This window comes from Phyllostomus discolor, chromosome 4 (assembly GCF_004126475.2).
Source record: "Phyllostomus discolor isolate MPI-MPIP mPhyDis1 chromosome 4, mPhyDis1.pri.v3, whole genome shotgun sequence".
NCBI lineage: Eukaryota > Metazoa > Chordata > Mammalia > Chiroptera > Phyllostomidae > Phyllostomus > Phyllostomus discolor.
The window spans coordinates 54,414,691-54,431,783 of NC_040906.2; the positions used below are offsets into that span (position 1 = coordinate 54,414,691).

The 17,093-nt window shown below is 42.6% G+C and overlaps 1 protein-coding gene across 2 annotated transcripts in view; it reads left to right on the plus strand.

Annotated features, from left to right (window-relative positions):
• STK39 (serine/threonine kinase 39) overlaps positions 1-17,093 on the plus strand; it is a 274,172-nt gene that overhangs the window by 198,381 nt on the left and 58,698 nt on the right. The window lies entirely within an intron of this gene.

Genomic DNA, 17,093 nt, shown 5'->3' on the forward strand with positions numbered 1-17,093 from the left:
AGCCACACCAGTCAGGGCCCACATACTTTTAATGCACCTCAGCTTGTTCAGCTGTAGAGTTTCTTTCCAGTTCTGAATTCTGTGATTGGTCATAACCTCATTGAGCACAGTTGATGCATTATTTCACCTCTGTGTCCTCTCTTCCCAAGCCTTGCACAATGCCTAGGTGTGTCCTATGTGTATCTTAGCTGAATGAGTTCCTCTGCTCACTTCATTTTAACGCTCCGTAACATCTATCTTAGTTCCCAGGTTTGATCCCATCTAATCACATCAAGGATATATGTATTTTGTTTGAAGTTTAAAGAATTATATTTAATGCATATTTTTACTTATTTTTGTCAGAAGAAAGAGAAGGCAAAATAAAATATCAAGCTCTTCTCTTATTTTCTTTCAAGGACTACCTATTAGAATATTTCAGAATTATAAGAGTAATAATATTTTTATTTTGAATTACTCTAAAATTGAAAGGGGCTTATAAGAAAGCATGTGCACAGTCCTACATCAGGCACTACAGTGACATTAAAGCAGGGTCATCATCACAGGCATCCTTACTTCCAGCTTTTACAGCTCCTCAAGTGTGGAAATCTTTTTCATTGGAAACCAGTCAAAAGTGTAAACAGCATTCTGGATACAGGAGGTTCCCAGAACAAACTTGTATCATCAACAGCCAACCACGATACCAATTCCAAGTCTTCCAAGCACACAGCTGTTTGGCAGCCAGATCCCGGCTCTAGTTTATAAAAAGCCTTTTCAGGTCACTTTAAAATGTTTTATTAATGGCCACATCAACAAGCTGGAAGAGGTCAGTATGCTGAGACACAGATAAAAATGAGTATTGTGGCTTTTTTTTTCCCCTCCCAGTTGGCCCAGTGGGAGATACTATTAATGTTCTAAAAAGTTATATAATTAGCGTGGCACCCACTGCTCATTTGGTGAGCCAAACGGGTTTTTAATGTTCAGAATACAAAATGTGGAAATGTCATCCTCATAACGCTCCGTGCTGTCTTGGATAGCTGAGGGCATTTCTGAATGACAGGTGCGTAACAGCAGTGATGATGGGAGGCACAGTTAAATAGCACTCTGAGCTTGGAGCACTGCTTCTTCAGGCCTTCCTGAGTCCAGAGAGGCCCTGGACGGGGGAGGGTGTGCAATGATGTGTGTGCTGACCTGTCTTCTGCTGCAGAGGAAGAAAGTTGCCAGAAATGCTGGCTGAACCACTGAGAAGGTGGATGCTTTTCTTGTGTCTCTCTTCTTAGGGAATTCCCCCACTCTGACAGATAGGTTTGTGTACCTTCGGCACATTTCCATCTTACCTGCTGTACTTTTCTACTTTCACATAAAGCAGAGAGTTTAAATCATTCATGAGAAAAAGAGGTGTGGGATAGACTACCAGGAGAATTCTCTGTTCCTCATGGGGCCACCACACCCTCTGAGAATCACCAAGGATCCCAAAGCAGCCCCAGTTACCAGTCTGTTTTCTCCACACTCTCAGCTGGAAAGTGCCATTCTCCAACGCCAAATGATCAGCCATTATTTTATTTATTCAGTGATTATTGGGATGCTTAAGGAGATACGGAGACCTGTACCCCCCTGAAATCTTACATTGGGGTTTGCGGTTAGCTACATGCCTGCTCAGGTTAGGTGAAAGGATGAGAAAGAACAGATCTCAGGGCAGGGTCTGAGATCTGAACCCTGCTGGTAAACCATGATAACCCATGGAGAACTTGGTGGTTAAAGATTGTATTTATTCTTGGTGGTGGTGTTGTTATTTAACCAGTACTGGCTGAGTGCTTGCTGTCTGTCGCTACTTATGCGTTCTCATACCTAACCCTCTTAGCTACCTATGAAGTTGTTACCGTGACTACCTTATGTTACAGATGCAGAGACTAAGACTTGGAAAGTTATGTGAATTGCCAGAGGGTCTTGGGGTTAGTCAGTGTTACAGTCACTATTTAAATTCATGAATGTTTTCTTCAGAAACAAAGCTGTGACAGGCCAGTGGACCTAATAACAAAGGGTGTTTTTTTCTCCTTTGATTCCCCATAAAACCAACTGAAAGCTTAGAGGTAGGGGTTAGGGGAGGAGATGAGGTGGAAAGGAAGCCTGTTATCAGGAGATGTGCCCTCTTGGGTTCTATACTTAAATCAAAAGAAGTGTATTATAGATACTAGAACAGCCTGGAGCTCAGTGTGCAGGCGGCATAGCTGTAGCATTTTCTGACTGTAGATGTGAAACCTTCTCAGCCTCCCAGAGCTGTGGAGTCAGGCAGACCTGTCCACAAGTCATGACAGTGAGCCTTGTTCAGGTTGCGCCCACTACCCCGGATGCTGACTGCTGGCTCCCTGCTCACAGGGAGTAGCTTTCTGGCCAGAAATCTCGTCAGTGTAACAGACCGTTTACCTCTCCCACATTCATCATTAATGTGACATCTATCGATCATAGCTCTCAACCGTGCAGCAACCTGAATGCCCTCCTCTCAAAAACTTTTTTTTTGTTGTTATTGAGTTGTTTATGTAAGGTTGGTTAGCTCCATACCTAGGAGCTCTGTCAAATGTGCTTGCATTTAATATAATGTCATGCAACAGGTAAGGAGGAATAATGTACTGCTTGATCCAATTCAGTTTCTTGAATGTTCAGCTTCCTTATGTGCTCAGTCCTATGCCAGGCTGTCTTGGGGAGAGACATAACATAGCATCATAGCTTCCATGGCCCCTCTTTTGAATTCTGTATGTTTACTTAGAATGCCTGTAATTGTTCGCCTTTACCATTCCTTTATCTTTCTTATGGATGGTGAGTGGCATGCATAATTGTTTTTTTATCAATGGATGTTCTTAAACTTGACCAATACTCACTGTTTGTCATTTTGCTTCAAATCAATAGAGAAAGGCTCTGCTATCACATTAGTCATTTTGGAGCCCCCTTGACTTTCCCTGTGAACCCTTCCCCTCCTGAGCCTAGCGGCACTGCTTTTTGTACTTCCTTGGTGAAAAGCACATCTATCAATTTACAGTAAAGAAGCGAATAGAAAGCAGTTTGCAGGGTGCACTGTATAAGTATTTCTGTAGAGTGTTAACTCTTTTTTATCCAGCCTGATCTACTTTATTTAATTTTTACTTACCAAGAGATTTAAAAAGCCAATTAGTCTTAAAACTTGTCAGAGATCAACAGACAGGGTTTTAAAGGTCAGTTACTGGAAAAAAAAACATACATCATTAAGGAAATTTGGGGGCATATCTCTTTTATTAGTGATACTTAGGTAAGAAACATGCACGACCCCCACAGTCTGGACAAACCTTCGCTGTGTGGCGCAGTCACATACATGGGAGTTGCTCATCCAACCTTCTCAAGCTCGTTTTTCGAAAATCACCAAAATGTGAGTATGGCTCTAAAATAGGGGTTTCATGGCCCACACATGAACATTGGCCTTTCATTATTTGGCAGCCATACAGTGGGTATGTGAACACAGGCAAAGAGTCGTTTTTGAGCATTTGCAGTGAGATTGTGTGTTACAACATGAGTCTGCATTTGAGTCTGGTCCTCAGTGCGCCGTTCGTGGTGCAGGTGGGGTGCACCGTTGCAGAATTAGTTTCCTGATTAAGCCAGGGGTCCTTCCAGTTTGGGTGACTGACAGGTACTTGGAATTTTCTGACTAGGATGGTTTGACTTCTATGCTAAGTGATGAATGCCATTTTATTTCCTTTACCTGGGTCTGTGGAAAGGGGGATATTTTTTTTTTACCTGAGACACTCTAGTAATGAGTGCTGAAAATTAGTGCTCCAAAGACCAAGAACAGATTTTGCGTTTGCTAATGGTGTGAAGGTTGCCTTTTAAAGACTTGCCAGGGTCAGATGAGAAGGAGGAGGCATCACAGGGCGGTTGCATTTCCGGGGCCACTTGACAGTGGTAAGAAGAGTGGGCATCGAGGCCCCAGTGGGGCTTTCGAAAGGGCGTCTAAGAGATGCGGATAAGACTGAACTTGGGATTTCTTTTCTCTCACTTGAGGCAGTCTTCAGATTTAAAAAGAAAATCCATCTTGTAAAAATACTGGAAACATTTTCAGACATTAACCTTCACTTTAAGTCATCCTAACAACGAACTCCTTTACACCCTTGCCTTCCTGGGGTGTGTTAGCCAAGGGAAAGATTCTCACACTCTGCCCTCAGGCACCTGGGGTGTCAGTGACCGTGACTCTTGGGAAGTCACATAACTTGAAGCTTGTGGATGTTTTTTGTTTGTTTGTTGCTTTGTTTGCTTTGAGAAAGTTTGGGGATTTTTTTTTTATTGCTTTTACATTATTCAGAATAAAAAGCCCCTGACAACTGTGGCCTGGTGTGCTCCAAAGACACGTTTCTTTCCGATGCCCATCAACAACCTATCAAATGCCTAGTAACAAAATTATTCTGGGGAGCAAGTTCAGAGAAATCCATCTTGAGGAGTAATGATGCCTTTGCCAAAGTGTCATCCATACTAGACTGTGCGTACATTTACTTACAGGCCATTTCTGTGAAATGGATCAAAGGGGAAAATACTTGCTCATTCTCATTTATCATTAAATTTGATTGTCTTAAGACATGACCTGTGGAAAAGTCAGGAAGGATTCTGCTTACATTTCTAACCTAGAGGGCACGTTATTCATTATTCCTTTATACTTTTCTCCTTTGTTGGGTGGGTATTTTAAACCTAGTTGAAAGTGATCACGTTCCCTTTAAGTTGGCTAATTTTTCAATATAGCTTCCCCTGAATGTAACAATATGTATAAATTAATAGGAAATTTACAAGAATAGGACAGTTAAAGTAAATTATGGTTCTTGCTGCTTTTGTGATCACCCAGCTAAAGTATAAAGAATTTTATTATTGTCTGCTTATTTTATAGTATTGAAGCTTATAGTAAAGTTTTTTTTATATGGTTAACTCTTGATTAGTAACACACATTCTTTAAAACTCATAAGCAAGATGTGATCCTTTCTCTGTTCTGAAGCAACGAAGTTTGGTGTTCAGCTGAGCACATGTCCCTGTTTTTGGACAGACACAGAGCTTCCTTTTGAAGTTCATACACCCCGCAGCCCGCCTCTGCCAGCAGTCAGACAACGCCCCAGGGGAGGCCATAAGGCCGTCTCCTGCATGTTCACAGCATAATATTGCCCCTGCATATCTCAGGTTTTAGGTAAGGGGAGAGATCTGTGTTTAATCAACACACAGACTGTCAGACACCTTCGAATACTTGTCAGAGTTCAGTCATGAAATCGTCCCTTGCAGAACTTAACAAAGGTAATTTGGGGGCATCCGGAAGCAGTCTGTATAGGCCGTTCATTTCTCCAGGTTCTCGGAGCTCCCTTTATTGAGGTAAATCATCAAGAAACAATGTACCTCAGCCATATTATTTCCGCTCCCAGCAGAAATGCCATCAGTCAGGTAAGATTTAATATTGTGCCTTCAGCACACAGGAGAAAAAATTCTCATCTTTTGCACTGCAGAGTTGAAGACATTTATATGAAAAAGTTTCTGTCTTCTGCAACACAGCGTTGAAGACATTACTCAGTGTCTCTTACAAAGTGGCTTCTATAAAAAGTTTCTCCTTGGTATTAATGCCAAGGGGGAAAAATTTTTGCCTTGCACGTTTCTTTTTTGATAAAGTAAGAACTGTATCATGAAATATCCCCCACCCTTTTTTCCCCTGACCTGCAAACAAAGCTGAATTCAGTGCTCAGTGGGAGTGACTGGCATCTCCAGTATGCATAGTATCTCTTTTACCATTTTCTTTAATTTGTGTCTATTTGTGTCTATTACTATTATTTGTAATAGTCAAATGTTTGCTTGTTTATTTGGTTTAATTTTGAAACTCTTTACTGTCCTTTTTGTAAGAATTAAACAAAATAAATTGTTGCCAACGAAATAAACTTCCATTATCTCAAAAATTTACTCATCCTAGAATCTGCAAATAGGTGCCTTGCCAACCAGCTCCCCATATGCATTATTGACCTGTGTAAATATACCAACCACGACATGATGTCCAGAGCCCAAACAGACATTTATTGCATCGATGGCTTAGAGACACCTAACACACGCCACGCCTCCAAGCACAAGTGATGCTACTAAAGGCTTCTGTACTTATATCAGCAGGTTTCTATCAAGAGACATACACATGGTCCCTTAAGTAATAAGTGTACTTAACAATTTTCCTGTTACTAAAAAATGTGAACTTTGACTAGACTGTAATGTTTCTGCTTCTGCCAGCTGAACAGATGATTGTAGTTTTTATGTGGCCATTCCATTTCCCTTCCACCCTATAGGTAGGAAATCAGCTCAATAAATATATTCACAGGACATTCTAAGTGCTGAAAAGGACTGCTACCCACAAAAATATAGTTCTGTAATCTTGACGGGAAGCGGAGCCCTCACACAGTCATCTGTTCACTCATGATTTGCCACAGCTGGAATGAAACGTAGTCAATTTTGTATTGTAAGAAAAATGATATTAAAAATGTATGTACTAAGTTCTGAAGTAAATATGACAAAATGTTACCATTTCAAAAGTTCTGGATGGTAGTTCATGTGTAATTGTTTTATTACTGTTTCCGCCTTCTTGTATGTTGACATGTTTTTCCAAAGCCATGTACTGGAACAGAAGACGAGGGTGGGAGAGTGATGGAAAGGAAACAGCCCTGTGTTCCTCCTGGCAGGCACAGAGGTTTTCAAGAGGTTTCTGTTAAAGGAAGAAATACTTAACTTAGTTTGGTGAAAACTGTCTTTTGTAGACAGTAAAGACAGTTATTTATGGTAATGTTTTTGCGAGTGATTTATTCATGGGTGTCAACATTTTACAGAGTGTCAGTTTCTCTGGGTGGGCTCTGCACATGCACCTGATTTAGGTGTCAGCTGTGAGAGATCACATGCAGCCAGGCTGCTCCCTGCCGGTTACGAGTCTAAGGGTCCCCCAGGTTGCTTGATAGCCAAGGCGATGCATCCAAGTCCTTAGCCTGAGGTTTTAGTTGCAGAAAGCTCTGCAGACAACCAAGTGTGTAAGGTCAAGTTCTTTAAGATATGTCCGGATACCTTATTTGAAGAAACTCTGGCATGTGTGTATATGCGTGTACATATGTATATTAGCCTTTGCTGCTGTTGTTAAAGAGAACAATAGGGACATTTCCTGATCTATTTGACATTGATCAGGGGCTGTGTGTTGCTGCATGGCTTGGTGTAGACTAGAATTCTGGGTGCCACCAACTTCAAACAATTTCTAGGTCTTAGGCATATTTCTGGGTGTCTGGAACGGCAATGCTGAAAGGAATTTTCATTTTCACTTTTTAGGAGACTCACTGCTCCAAAAGGCTCTTTTGAGGCAAGTCAAATGCTAGGCCAAGGGTTGTGGGGAGGGGGAAGTACATGACTGAGTTACTCATACACTCGGAGCATATGGCTCGTGGCAGGTGGAGGTGTGTACTTCTAGGAGAGTTTCCATTTCGGGCCAGGTTTGGAGCACAGTTGTGATGGGCACAGCAGTAGCTCTCCCCTTTATTCCTGCCACCACATCAATTATACGCGAAACTCACTCTCACCTGTAACGTCTCTCACTGCACGCAGCACTTCTTCACCAGGGACAGAGGTGTCATTGAGGGAAGTTCCTTTTTTAGAGGTTGCACCTCTGCTCACCCTGCCTGCACTTTGGGAACCACCAACTGAGAATTAAAAGCTGTCACCTAGCAGTGTTTGTCTCATGTTTGGGTGCTATTTCTGCCATTAATGGCACCTAGGATAGGTGGAACACCTAGTAGGTAATCAGTTAGAATTTATGAAATGTGGTGTAAATTAACAGCCATGTAATCTTAAACAAGCCACTTAATCTTTTTGGCTTCAGTTATTTACCTCTGGGACGTGGGAAATGGGTTAGGTGACCTCTAGAGCCCCTTCCAGTTGTGAATTATAGGATTCCATGATTGGACCTTTACCTCAGAGAAGATGAATTTGACAGGAATGTGAAGAATGAATAAAGTAAGAGGGGAAGAACTTTTGGCTGCAAAAACCAGTGGGGATTGAGTCAGTGGAGGAGGTTGCTGGAGCCGTAAGCAGTTCCTCTGGGGGAACCCACACACAGACTCACCTACTCAGACTCACTCCCTCTGAGCTCCAGCACTGAGTGGCAGCTTGAAAGGCACCAGTTGTATACTGAGAGAGACTGAAGTGTCTAGTATTGGGGTGAGCAGAGGCCATTGTCCCTTTGCTGAGCCCTCTCCCCACAGAGCCAGCAGGCTAGTGTCATATCTGAGACTCCAACAACCTGGCTAACGCTGTGTGGCCCACCTTGGAGATCCACAGAAGCTCTACCTCACCCAATTTACTGGTCTACCCAAGCTGCTTTTCCATATGAATGGCTGGTCTCTGCTCCTAAATCCTGTTGTTTGCTATGGAAACAAGCAAGAGCTGGCTTCAGTGAGCCCTAGCAACAGTCAGATTAGAGTCACAGCCTGGCTTCACCTGGGAATCTCTAAGCCCAGCACAAGTAGCAGCCATCTCAGATTGCTTTACAGCTCAGGCAGGGTGCCCTGGGCAAAATACAGGTGGGGGCTGCCATTGGCCCGCACCACCCAGGATACCCCAGGGCTACCACACTCAGTGGACTGCTACAGACCCACGTTGGAGCACCACCACCCTGCCCCTGCACAGCTGATTCTTTATGGAAGCCAGAGGTCAGTGGTCATTTGTCACTGCTAGGTCCTTACAGCTGACTGGTATGGATAAATCCCTCCCATTGATTCAACTAGCAACCAAGACTCAACTACAAGAGGAGGGTGTACTCAGCCCACACAAAGGGCACACCTTGAGTACCCAGCTTGGGTGATAGGGGAGGCTGTGCCGCTGCACCCTATAGGACACCTAATTTATTAGGCCACACTACCAAGACATGGAATCAAAGCAACTCTACCGAATACGTAGAAATGAACACAGGGAGGCTGTCAAAACAAGGAGACAAAGAAACATGGCCCAAATGTAAGAACAGATCAAAACTCCAGAAAAAGAGCTAAATGAAATGGAAATAAGCAGTCTATCATATGCAGAGTTCAAAACACTGCTTATAAGGATGCTCAAGGAACTTAGGGAGGACCTCAGCAGCATAAAAAAAGACCCAGTGAGAAACAAAGGATACACTAGTTGAAATAAAGAACAATTTACTGGGAAACAACAATAGAATGGATGAAGCCAAAAATCAAATCAATGATTTGGAACATTAGGAAGCAAAAAACAACCATATAGAACAACAAGAAGAAAAAAGAATCCAGAAAAATGAGGATAGTATAAGCAGCCTCTGGGACAACTTTAAAAGATCTGACAACCACATCATAAGAGTGGCAGAAGAAGAGAAAGAGCAAGAAATTGGAAATCTCCCTGAAAAATACTGAAAGAAAACTTCCCTAATTTGGTGAAGGAAATAGACATGCAAGCCCAGGAATTGCAGAAAGTCCCAATTACAATGGGCCCAAAGAGGCCTACTTTAAGACACATCATTATTAAAAGGCCAAAGATTAAAGAGAGATTCTTGAAAGCAAGAGAAAAGAAGTTATTGGAAGTTTGCTAGATGGGAGTGGGGAGGTAGCAGGGGAGAATGGGTGAAGGGGTGAGAGGATTAAGAAATACAAATAGGTAGTTACAGAATCGCCATGCGGATATAAAGTACTGTATAGGAAATGGAGCAGCCAGAGAACTTATATGCTTGACCCATGGACATGAATCAATGGTGGGGGATTGCCTGAGGGAGTGGGGGATGCTGGGTATGGGGAGGCAGAGGGGGAAAAATCAGGACAACTGTAATAACATAATCCATACAATATCATTGAAAATGAATAAAAAATAAAGTGAGGGGGGAAATGCTCTTTTCTCTGAACTGGTCTAATATTTCTTTCTCGACTACTACTTTCAACCACTTACTTAACTCAGGGTTTTCCTGGTAGTTTTACGTATGGCGCTGTCATTCTCTGGGAAGACTGTAAGCTCTTTAAGGACTGGAACCATGACTTCCCCCTACTCCTGAGCCCTTCAAAATATGACATTTTAACACCAAACAGCAGTGCACGGGGGTCCACAGAGTGTTTTCACACAGCGCACCTGACTCAGGAGGAGAGCACCTTCTCCCCTTTTCCCCAAAGGAAGAAGCTGAAGGTTAGAGAGGTGATGTGGCCCACCAAATGTCACAGCTCCCCAGTGGCTGAATTGCAATTGAGCTCAGCTGACCAGCCAGCAGGTAAGAGTCTCCAGTTTTGAGGCAGTCCAGGCAGCTGACTCCAAGGCCTGGCTCTGGGAAGGCCCAGAGGCGACCGTAAACACTGCCACCAAGCAGCTGTTGGCCTGGCCACAAGAAGCTTCTTCCTTCTGCTCCTGATTTGTTTTGTTTCTGGCCTTATGTGATAAGTGTCCTTCAGCTGACTATTATATTGGCATCGTTTTCCATGTCTCATTAAGTCCAACAATTTTTTTCCTGGGCTACAATAGTCATTTGTCAAAAATTACCCTGAACAATAGGTCCCTCAATCCGTTAAGGCCGTTTTCCTTTTCCTGTTCATCTTTAACCTCTCTAGGTATATATAGGTGGCATCTGTGAGTGTGGATAAAGTAGCCTCTGTTCATTAAATCTCCTCATCTTTGACAGAATGGTGACCTGTCCCTGGTCAGTAGTAGTGGAATTTTAGAGAAATTGATGATTTGAGAAATCTTAAGGGGTTAGAACCCACAGGTCATGTTAATTGGCTCTTACAACTACAAGGAGCAGAGGGAGAAAAGTGCATTTGAAAGGATAAGTGATGCATTCCATTTTGGGTATGGCGAGTGTTCTGGTGTCTGTTTGGACCTGAATTTGAGCTCAGGGTTTGGAATTAATCATCCAGGGAGAGAATGAGAAGACAAGATGGTGGAGGATGCACATCAGCATTGAAGGCACAAGGAGACAGAGACAGGGGAGTGTCTGGGGCACACAGAGAAAGGGCAGCTAGGGAGCTGCGGACACCTGGAAGAAGGTCATGTCACAGAGGCTGTGACTTATAAACTCCTCTTCCATTCATTTATTCATGTACTGACTCATTCAACAAATGCTCTCTGTGCGTTCCCTAGGCAACTGTGCTGGGTGGTGAGGGGAACGATGAGCAAAGGCAAGATGAGGGTCTTTGTCTTTTGGGGCTTAACTGTCCAGTAGATGAGACAGGCATTAAAGTAATTACTACATGACTACATTGGCGCAAAACTGAGCACGGAACTGGAGGCGAGGAGAGCAAACAGGAAAGGGGCTTACCTTGCCTGGCCACCCGAGCCTTCTTTCCTGGTCTCCTCGAAAAGAAGAAAAGACACAGCCCTGCCCCTGAGCATGATTGGTGGAGGGAGGGTGAGAGAGGCAAATTTCTAAGCAGGGGGAGAAGCTGGCTCCTCTAGATGCAATGTTCTGTTCCCTCCCTCATCGTCCTGTTTCCCTCTTTACTAGCTTTGTTTTACTGGCACACCTGTGTTTTCCTGTCCCACCTTATACAAGCCTCCCCTTTACCTCATTACAACTATTCTCCTCATCCCCTTCCAGCCGAATTTCTCAAGACTTGCCCCCACTTCAATTCCTTTTCTACCACGGTCTCCTGAACCCACTCCTGGCAGGCTTTTGACTTCCCTGGTCCATTCAAAATGTTATTTGCAAGTTTATGTCTGGGAAAGTGGGACAGGTGGGCAATGGCAGCCAGGTGAATGGGGGAAGGTATAGGAGAGATGAGGGTGGGCAGATAGGCAGGAGCAGGTCCTGGAGGGTCACACTAAGGATTTTGAATTTTGTTTTAAGAATAAGGGTGAAAAATGGAGTCTTTCAGCAAAGGAGTGACATGATCAGACTTTTGGGGAACAAGCTAATTGGCTGTGCTGCAGATGGTGCACTGGAATGAGGAGAGTCCAGTTAGGAGCCCCTGCAGGGGTGCGGGGCAGGGCCGACAGTGGCTCGGGAAGGGGCTGTGCACTTCAAGGAGAGTGGGTAACATTTCTCAAGTTCTAGGTTTAATTCAGATTTGCTGTTGAGAAACATGTTTGGTACATCCTTTCCCCTTCCTAAGCCTCATCTGTAAAATAATAGAGGAGCACAGTCATCCTTATTTCCAGGGTGGTTTCCAGCATGGAATGAAATTACTTACGTGAAGCACTGAATGTGTACCAGCAGATAGCAAGTGCTGTTAATTATTATGTTTCCCATCTCACAGCTGAGGAAACAGATGACAGGGGCCACAGAAGTAACGAGTGAATTTGAACAAGATCTCTGCCTGCAAAGCTCATGTTATCTCCTCATTCTGCACCTGGCAGCCTCCTGGTGTGGAGAGGAATGCCTGGCTAGCTCAGTGAGAACTGCAGTCCCATATCTCTTCCTAAATCTTTGGGAAAGAACTTTCCCAAAGTCCAAGAGTAGGAAAGGTGAAAGCTGAACTAAAAACTGTAGTCCTGATTCCTGGCCCAGCCTGTTTGAAAGGTCCCCATCCAGCCCCGAGAGTGGGGGAACATTCCAGGAGTATGTGGGAGTCCCTCTGGAATTCCTTGGACACCAGTACCTTCACCCTGGCCTGGAATCTCAGGTTAAAGTAAGGAAGAAAAGGCTGTTGGTGAAGAAAATCCTTAGCTACTTAGGAGGGAGGGGCCACTTCTGAATCCCTGGAAAACACTGTACTTGCCTTACAGGCTTGATGGGTGATGTTACCCCAAATGCAGCCCTCACCTGAGCTCGAGAGAGTAGTTGACTTTCAGCCTCACTTCAGAGCACCCCTGTGATGGAAGGCATGCAGTGCCAATGGCAGTTAACACTTTATAATACCCTATGGCGATCTATGGTGTGGGACTTCAATGCCTTTTGATGATATCTGGTTCTTAGGGTGTGTGTGCCCACATGTGTTAGCTGGCACGGGCAGCCAGTGTGGAGCTGAAGAGTGCAGACAGTCCTCAGCTGGCATTTGGGCTTTGGAGCCCTCCAGGAGCAGTGGCTCTGCCAGATTTCCCTGACAGGGTGTATGAAGAGGTGCAGAAAAGCACTGCATCCTGTAAAGCATGGTTGTCTACTGCATGGGCCTTTTGCACCTGAACCACCAGAAAGGGTTATGTGTGCACCTGTGTGTTCGTCACCACCCTGCTAGCCAGCTGCCTTGTTTCAGTGGTCGCTGTGTCCCTTACAGATGAACTGAAAGAGCAAGAAGAAAAACAAACCTGATAATCTGTATTTCTGAACTTTCCACTTTGCCTGGAGATAGACAGATAGATAGATAGATAGACAGACAGACAGACAGATAAATTTAACACAACTGAGCCCACATTCCTACCTGGCCTAACCAGCTAATCCTGAATCTGAGTAGTAGTTACTCTTTTCAATGGCTAATAAGCTTTTCAGCTGGCAGAATTCCCCTATCTCCCTGGGGTTTTTAAAATACATTTTCTGCTTTAACTAATTTAAAGTTCCTGCAGCGGTGCTTGTGAGAACATAAATTGGTACAACGAAAATGAAGGGAAATTTGACAGTATCTATCAAATTGCAAATGCATAGACCTTTTGATCAAGCAGTTTGCTTCTAGAAATTTATTTTTATACTCATGTTTGCAGATGACATAAGAACAAGGTTATTTATTGAAGCACATTTATACTAGTGAAAGACTAGAAACAATCTGCTCATAGAATGGGAACTGGCTTTTAAAAAGGATATGGCATACAATGGCATACTATATAGCTATAAAAAAGGAATGAGAACACTATGAACCAATATGGAAAAATTATTTCGAGGTATATTACTGAGTTTTTATAAAAAAGGCAAGGTGCAGAACAGTGGACATAGCACACTACTGTTCGTATGGAACAGAAGGAACTACATGTATCCATTCGCTCTTTTATGCACAGCAGATCTCAGGAAGGAGGCAGAGAGAGCCTCTGATCCCTCTGAGGGTGACCTGGTAGTTGAGTGGCAGGAGTTGGAGGGCTAGTTTTTCCCCAGTATCCTCCTGTACCTTTTTATTTTTAAAGCATGTAATTGTATCACCTATTTAAAAAATATCCCTTGCCTGAGCCCATCAGGCATTTGCATTTGTGATGCAGTACATACATACAGTGAGAAATAAGGGCTGTGCCTTCCCAAGTTTAAGAGTTTGGTTTTTTTGTATGTTTGTTTTAAGGTTTAGGGATTTTTAATAAAAGTTATCAAAGGTGGCCTGAATTTTGAACCTGTCACTTTTAAGTTTTTAATGTTTCCTCTATTGTATGTTTCCTCTATTATACAGACTTACTATAGTTTCTGGCCTTAAATCATACCCATTTTCAGTGTCCCTGAAAGCAAAGGCATGCTGTGCCATAGCAATTAAAATAAAGTAAATGTACTTCCAATTAAAGGTGTTAAGTATGAGTCTGAAAAGATTAATTCTTTATAAAAGGATGACCTTCAGTAGTTAGATCCAATTAGGCACTTTCCCAACTGCATTTCCTCCCGATGCGACAAGTCTACTACTCACAATCCATCACCACGATCTTCTCAAAGGCGGGCGTCTTAGGTTCTGAGTCATAAAAGCAGGACTTGACTGGGCAACCTCTGTAACTTGAGCCACAGTCAACATAGATAAGAGGTTATGGAGGATGGATGTTACTTCTGTGGCATTGACATTTAAAGAGTCAGGGAGTGCCTTAAAATATTCTAAATACTATCCTTATACCTCTCTTACTTATGGCCTCAGTAGAACAAAATCATTTAGACAAGGCTGATGAAAGGACAGAGAGGAAAGGAACAATGGCATAAATTAGCATCAATCCAAATTCCTTTTCATGTTTTTGTTCTTTTGTCATTTCATTATTAAGGCACTATAAATACTTGCTTTCCTGGTGACCATTTTTTCTTATTGGGTAGTTTTAGTTCTAATTCAGCCTTTGCTGATCAACGGCACACAAAACCAAAGCTATTAGATAAATGGATGGTTGCTGATCTTTTAATGGTAATGTAAAATCTTGGGGAATTTTTTTTTCTCAAAAATGAAAGGAATTGAGCATTTCTGTTTGTATTAGGTATTTCCAATATAGAATTCTTTTTTTAAGTTTTATTTATTTATTTTTAGAGAGGGAAAGGAGGGAGAAAGAGAAAGAGAGAAACATCATTGTGCGGTTGCTGGGAGCCATGGCCTGCAACCCAGGCATGTGCCCTGACTGGGACTCAAACCTGCGATGCTTTGGTTTGCAGCCCGCACTCAATCCACTGAGCTATGCCAGCCAGGGCTCCAATATGGAATTCTTGGTTCTCACTCTGCCACTCATCAAATTTGTCAACCTTGAAGGCCTTGGACATATGTTAAGAAACAAACAAACAAAACAAGTAATACCTACTCTGTATACCTCATGTTGGATAAAGTGAGATTTCATATCAGTGTTTCTCAGGGTGTGGTCCTGTGGCCCCATAGGGATCCATGAGACCCTTTCAGGGAGCCCATGAGGTCAAAGCAGTTTTTGTGATAATGTTAAGAAATTTGTTGCCTTTGTCACCCTCAGTCTTTCACACATGTGCAGTGAAGTTTCTCAGTTATTGGCTATGTGATATGTGTGATATCGCAACAGATTGAATACAGAAGCAAACATAAGAATCCAGCTATCTTAGGCCAAACATTAAAGAGGTTTACAAAAATAGAAAACAATGCAGTTTTTTTCACTGATTTGCTTTTTTTTGGAAAGTAAAGTATTTTTTCATAAAATTTTGTACATTATCATATGATAGGTTAGTGTCATTTTCAAATAAGGTAATGTGTATTTTAAAATTTAACAACTTTAATTTCTAATACAAAAGAGCTTGATAGATATAATCAGTATAAACAAAAGCTCCTTAGGAGTCTTAATACTTTTTAAGACTGGAAAGGGGTTCTCAGGCTAAAAAGTTGGAGCTCTGCTGATATGTATGGAAGCACTATGTGACTGTGTGGTACACTGACAGTTTGTTAAGATAGTTTAGGCTGTTTGGACAATCCAGCATGCAAGCAGTCTTTCCACGGCAGGCCCTGATTGTTCTTGGCACATGTCACAGGGTGTGAGGTGATCTCTGAAGCATCCACAGTTGCCTGCAATTTCCCTTGTCGTTCATGCCTTTTTTTTTTTTTTAAGAGCGAGAGTTCAGGATTTTCTCAGTATTCAGATTCATTCTCAGGAGGTCCTAAAAGAAGCACAGCCGTAGGCACAGCTGAAGTCCCCCAGTCCTGCTCTATCTCTGAGAGCCTGAAGGAGATGCGAAGTTGTTTAGTGCCCTTCTTCTGTCTGCGGCCTGGACGTGGGCATCCCTTCCCTTGATTTCTTGACTTGTTACTTCTCTGCTTGTGGAAAGGTGTTAGACTTGGGCCAGCTTCCTAGGCCCTGGGGAGAAGAGCTTTCCTTTTCTCTCAGCCTGTACCATGCCTTTGTTCCCTTTCTGGGCCCCCTGGCACTTAGAGTGGCAGGATGTGGTAGGGCAGGGAGACCAGGAGATAGCACCCAAAGTTGTAGGGTACCACGGCTGGAGTGCTATCAGGATATGATCAGACTGGGGCACCGGAAGGTCACTGTTTAGCGATGAGTATTTAGGCTGTTTCTGTGTCTGTCTTGGGCACCCTAGGCCACTGAGCAAGCAGTTGAGTGCTTACAGAAATTACTATTTCCTGTTTCCTACTGCAGTGTTCTAAGATGTTTTTATTAACTTCAATTTAGCATCTGTTGAGTTAGTTGTACCATTTAAGTGTTCTTATTAAAACTTAAAACCATTCTAATTATAGCTCATTGCCACTTATTATCATTTTTTGAAATTAATATAAATGGAAAACGCACATCTTAGTTACTTGTCCCCTATTTCCTCAGTGGCACTTAATTTTTTTATTGCATTTACACAGGGCAGGGCAAAAATAGATTTACAGTTGTTCATATGGAAAAGATCACAATAATTAATAATAATAATACAGGAATAAGTTGTTTCATGAACTCACAACTAAATGTTTTCTTTACCCAATATATATATATAATAGTTTTATGTAAGCATTTTATATTTCCTTAAATAAAATTTTATATATTCAATAGGTAATTTCACAACATTCAGAGGTTCTCTTCTGTTTAGATTTAAA